General features: G+C 30.9%; 1 long non-coding RNA gene across 2 annotated transcripts; it reads right to left on the bottom strand.

The window, feature by feature from the left end:
- Nucleotides 1-1948: 1948 nt before the first annotated feature.
- On the bottom strand, nt 1949-3982 carry LOC121121041 (uncharacterized). 2 transcript variants are annotated; one of them, XR_011780951.1, is made up of 4 exons: nt 3518-3982; nt 2959-3463; nt 2517-2894; nt 1949-2463 (listed from the first exon to the last, which is right to left on the bottom strand). It is a non-coding gene; the product is annotated as an uncharacterized lncRNA (long non-coding RNA). The 2 variants fall into 2 exon arrangements; XR_005865320.2 differs by having other exon boundaries at nt 2517-3463.
- Between the last annotated feature and the right edge of the window lie 1676 nt (nt 3983-5658).

The following is a 5658-nucleotide window of genomic DNA, read 5'->3' as shown; positions in this document are numbered from 1 at the left end:
GCCTGAAGGCTTCATTAGTTAAGGCTGGAACAAATCGGTCATGGATTTTCTCGTGTCACTGCCTTACATCAATTGTGAAGGCTGGAGGTAGCCATTTTGAGAGATTTTTTTTTGTTACAGAAAATATTAAATTAAAATTATTTTTAAGAAGTTTAAATGTCTTGATAACAAAATTAAACTCACTATTAATATTTTTTTGGATTGTCCTAATTACTAAACAGTCAGTAGACAATTTATAATTCTATGAGATGTAGTCTTAATGATTTCTTGCTGAGTTTTCAAATGACCTGATGACGTTACAAAGACTATCATTTGTTTACAAAAGTACTCATATAAAAAGGAAGTAATCAAAATTAGCTGTCCATTGTGATACATATATGACAAAAACCCAGTAAAAACGACTACCAACCTCAAAAAATAAGGAACCAAATTTTCCCCAGCAATGAAAAATTATCAACAAGAGACACCAGTTTTTGCGAGTAATTTACGAACATACAAAAATTTTACATTGATTTCCAGGTTATATATACTATCTTAGGTTATTACACGTCTTACTTATATTATTCATAAAAAATAGTCTTATTGTAATTCTTGGAGTAGAATTCTGATCATGATCTTGGGTTTATATCATACTGGAGAAAAAATGACTATATTTCAATAAAAGTAATTTCAAATCTATTGTCACAGCTGTAATAAGTACATGTAAATATTATTTGAGAAATATTTGATTGTATTACATGAGCATTTGAGTCATCTAATATAAAACCACACAATGCTTGTTTACAGTTTATGTATTTACGAGTAACAAATTCAACACTTTATAACAAGAGCTACAATGCATGTAGCGTTTTGAATATTATATTTAAAGTACTTATATAACTAGTTATAAATTCATTTTTTTAATTAATGTCTTGATTTCTTTTAAACTACATAAATGCTCAGATATCCAAAGAGCACAGTCCACAACGTCTATAACCGCTAGAAAGAGAAAGGGCATAGAAAAGAAAAGCCCACAAGTCCTAGAGTGATGGAAAACGCACTCTCATATTCCTTGTAGCCCTAAAATATTCCCTGAAGTCATGTCGTGGGACTACAATTAACGTTCTAGTTTCATGTCTCAACAACCCCTCATCTTACAAGACACAAAACTTGCTTAAGGAATAGAAGGTGTCATTTTATTACCCAACAATTGGCCCTCTAACTCCCCCTATAATATAAATCATTTGGCAATGAGTTCTTATAATACCTGGAAGAATACAAGCTCCAATCACGCAACCAGTTGTGGTAATAAATATCAATTTTTATGACAAACTCCTGCTGGTAAGCTCATGTGATCTTTGTCCAATTATAAAAGAGTAATAGTTTGTCGTTGTTGTAGTTCTTTAACAAGATCACGTGGTGTTTTATTTCACTCCTTCATTTTGGGTTAGCACTTAAATTCCAAAAATTGTTTTTGAGGCAAAGATGATAAACTCACTTCACGTTGACAGCTCAAAATCAAAGTAGATATTTTTTAAAAGGTCTTCTAAAGTAAATCTTCATAAACTAATTGAACAAATTATTTAAACGGATAAGTTTGCCCTTCTAAAATAAAGAATCAACTTTAGTTCGTGATTTTACAAAATTATGTAGTATCAACTTCATTCAAATGGCATTATATTTATTTAATAGATATAATTTTTTTTTTATATACACGTGTTTTCTTTTTTACCTTTTTTATTCTTCCTTCAACGGAAATACCTAATTTAGATTGACCATTTTTTATAAACATTTTTTTGTGAATTCTTAAATATTATAAGAGTTTATTTATTAATTAGACTCTTTCGGATCGAGGTTTTCTAAAAAATAAAATAGAAATATTGCAATATAATTGACCTTGGATTATTAAACTTTATAATTAGGAGTGAAAAAGGAGTATCATACACCAAGAAACATAATAACTACAAAATTTATAATATAATTTGACTTTATATTTTAATTAACAACATTTTCATATGTTCATTTTATGCATGATCTCATTATAAAAACTAAAATAATAACTAATAATAAAAATATACAACATTCCTCTCTCATATTATATCCCTAGCACAGAATGGCTTCATGAAGTCTCAACGTCTAGAGGACATTCCCAGGTCGTTTCAGAACGCTATTGATTATTGCATGCACACTAAAACAAAATATGCAGCACTTCTCGTCGATTTTGAAAAAGCCTATGACACATTGTCTCATAAGTTCATAATAGAGCAACTTTTCAGGTATGACTTCCCTAATGCTTCCGTAAAAATGATGTCAGGGCTTTTACGAAGTGCTTAGTCAAAGATTGATTTACCAGGAGCGAGTAGATCAACAAAATTTTGGATCAGAACATGAGCTCGGCAGGGTGATTAACTTTCGCAGTCTCTTTTCATCATATCAATGAACAGAATATGCGAGATGTTTACGAATGATTCGAGTATTGAAGGTCTAAAAATGAGAAACATGTCATTAAAATGTTTGCTGTATGCAGACGGCCTTACTGTATTTCTTACAGGGTGTGAAAATGACTTACTGAAATCTATTAATTCTTCCATGGAGGTGCTCCAGATTATCGGGAGGAAGTCAAAACTTACTATTAATCTTGGGAAAACCAAAATTTTGTGGACCTGTAAAGAATGCCTGAGGCCACACCTTGAAAACTTTACGTTCGTTAGGTCGACCTCTCCACTTGGAATTGCAGTTGCTTTGTCCAACTATGAGGCTAGAAAGAAGAACGAAAATAAAAAAATGAATATGCTCCAAAAAGGTACTATGATTTATAGGATCACTCCCCTCTCTCGATACAAAGTACTGATAGCATGAAACATTAACGTCCTTTCAAAAGTTTTTCATCGTATGAGGTACGTCCCAATCTCAGTCTAAATATGTGATGGAGTATATCAGATTAGGAACGATCTGGTTTGGAAACTTTCGAGGGCGTACATAGCAAGAAATAAAGTTAATACTCCGAAAAACGGCTGGGGACTTGGATCTCTAGACATTTAGTCTTCGTACCAAACATTAAACTTCTCCTGGATCAAAAAAACTCCTTTATTGTGGATTTCTGGGCTAAAAGAAATGAAGAAAAGTTCATAGAAGTTACTGAATACAACTTCTGGAATGGAGTATGTATGGGACCAACTCTTCCTTTCGGTGACCAAAAGATCAAGACCGTATTGGCAAGACATGGGATCATCATGGGCCGGTATTTCCAATTCTGTTTCCCCTTCTCAGCCCTAATGATCCGTAAATTTTAACCCGAGAATGAGGAGTAGAGATGAGTTTGCTAAGGAGGTCGACTTATATTCAGCTTGTCAACTCCTCTGCCAGGAGGAAGTGGGCTTGAAGGACATAATAATATTTAGGAGGGCTCAAAAAAAGTTTCCCACAGCCTGGGGGCCATGTCTCAAACGGGCCTCCGATTCCATTTTTCTTCGCCGTGAGCTGCCTGCAAAATTAGAAAATTAGAAGAACCGTATTCAAGAGTCAACGACATACTAACCCTGTAGTCCTCGTGAGGAGAAGAATGGAGAGGATTGGTCTCGACTGGAGCTCTTCATACATGAATCCACGCATGGTATTCCAAAATCCTTTTTGTGAACAAAGCAAGTTATTATGCTATATAAATTAGCAATATCGATTATCTTTGTCGACTTTGTGTGATTTTTGTGGAACTATAATTGAGACTTCCTTCCGCTACTTTTATTTTTGCACTCGTATCGCCCCTGTGGCGAGAGTAGTAGAAGCAGAGATCTGGCTCAATTATTAGAAGATTTTGAGTCCTTCCAACTAGCTGGTCTCGACGTCGACAAATATCGTAGGAGGCTCTAAAGATAGACTTTATTATAGGCAAAGTTCAAAGGATTCTATTTGCGGTAAAAGTAAATGATCAACCGATAGGGATAGGAAAATTAGTCAAGATTACTAAAAGAGATTGACTCTTATAAAAACGAGGAATCTAATGTTGTTAAACAATTGGGCTCTATAACCAGTTTATCTAGGAAAGAAGGAGGGAAGATATTTGCTTTTATATATATATTAATCTCTTTTATGTGTTTTTATTATTATTATAATTTTACAATATTCTGCTCGTCTCTTTAGGAGTGCTTGGGAGGGTGAGAAATCACATCAGTTTCGTTTTCTGTACTTATTACTTATAGACTATAAGTTATAGTTATTACTAAGCTATTATGAGGAAGGATATTCATAAGTGGGACATGCGAGTACCGCCTATCCATTTAGCGGGCGCAAATACAAGTAAACGAAGTACTTTAAGTAACATAGTATGTATAGATGATAAGTTTATTTTAATAGTTTCATTTGTTCTGATGGAAAATTATTTAATTTGATAAAAAAAAAAAAACATCTAAGAATGAAAGCTTAAAAAGCTTCAATGACTAATACCATCTTATAATTTCTGTATAGTACCCTATTTTTCCCATCGATTCTTCTTGCCTGAAAATTGGTGGTTGTATTTATAATATTATTTAAATAACAATTTGTGATATATTACGTTTACTATGTTAAATATTAGTGTGTTTGATTTATAATTTGTTCACTAAATATTGGTATTAGTTTACTTGAAATACATACATATAAAAAAATCACAGCATATTATACTCTATGTATTTTAAAAAAAGGTTGTTGATATTGGCTCGACAATAAAATATTTTAATTGAAGGAAATAGGTTAAATTTATCTTGCATAAATAAAAACAATTTAATCAAATTTATTGGCTAAAGGGGACATACAAATCAGTTAATTCTATTAATCTTGAGTATATAATTAATTCAATGAATAGAAGACAAAAAGGTTTGTTACCACTCCTGTTGACACAGTTTATTCAATTTGAAAAAGGGATAAAACTTAATCCTAATCCTTTGGTCAATATCATGCTTTATATTTATGTAGTTTAAATTACATAAATGAATTTGCTGTATTCATGGACTTAAATATATGTATGTAGAAAAAATCCTGATGGGTAGATTTATCATAATGTTAAGAGAGAAAGAAAGATAGTTTGAAATAATTTATTTCTATAATAGATATGATAATGAAATTAATCTTTATGGTTCCAAATTTCTACTATAAATATATTATGAGATTCCTCCTCCTTTCAACCCTAATATCTTTTTAATGTACTTACTATAAGTATAAACTATTTAAAATATACAATTTTAAAGGCATTTTTGAATTTTTATTGAACTTTTAAATGAGATGTTACTATGTTCCTAATATTTGACAAGGTTTTATCCAAGAAATATCAAAATTTACTATATATTTTTTTGTCAGTTGTTGATTTGTATTCTGTTACGTCCTATTAATCTATGGATCTCGAATAAAATAATGTTTAAGAATAGCCAAAAAGTTACAAAATTGCCAATATAAACGATCAGTTAATTTAGGAGTTCTCTTTTTTTCATTTAAGGTGGAAAAATGGAGATATATAATATAATAGATTTCATTGAATAGAATTATACTACTTATATAGGAAATTGTTATTACGAAAATATTAACATATTTTATTTGTGGTTTTTGGATTTGTTTAAATATTTCTCATTTTACATCGTTTATAGGTTTTTATATTTTTATATTACAATATCGTTAGTACAATAACTTTAGTAAGTTTCTATAAATATAAAA

Source organism: Lepeophtheirus salmonis, chromosome 6, assembly GCF_016086655.4.
Source record: "Lepeophtheirus salmonis chromosome 6, UVic_Lsal_1.4, whole genome shotgun sequence".
Classification (NCBI taxonomy): domain Eukaryota; kingdom Metazoa; phylum Arthropoda; class Copepoda; order Siphonostomatoida; family Caligidae; genus Lepeophtheirus; species Lepeophtheirus salmonis.
Note: the sequence above shows the minus strand (reverse complement) of the source record. Positions and strands in the feature narration are given on the sequence as shown.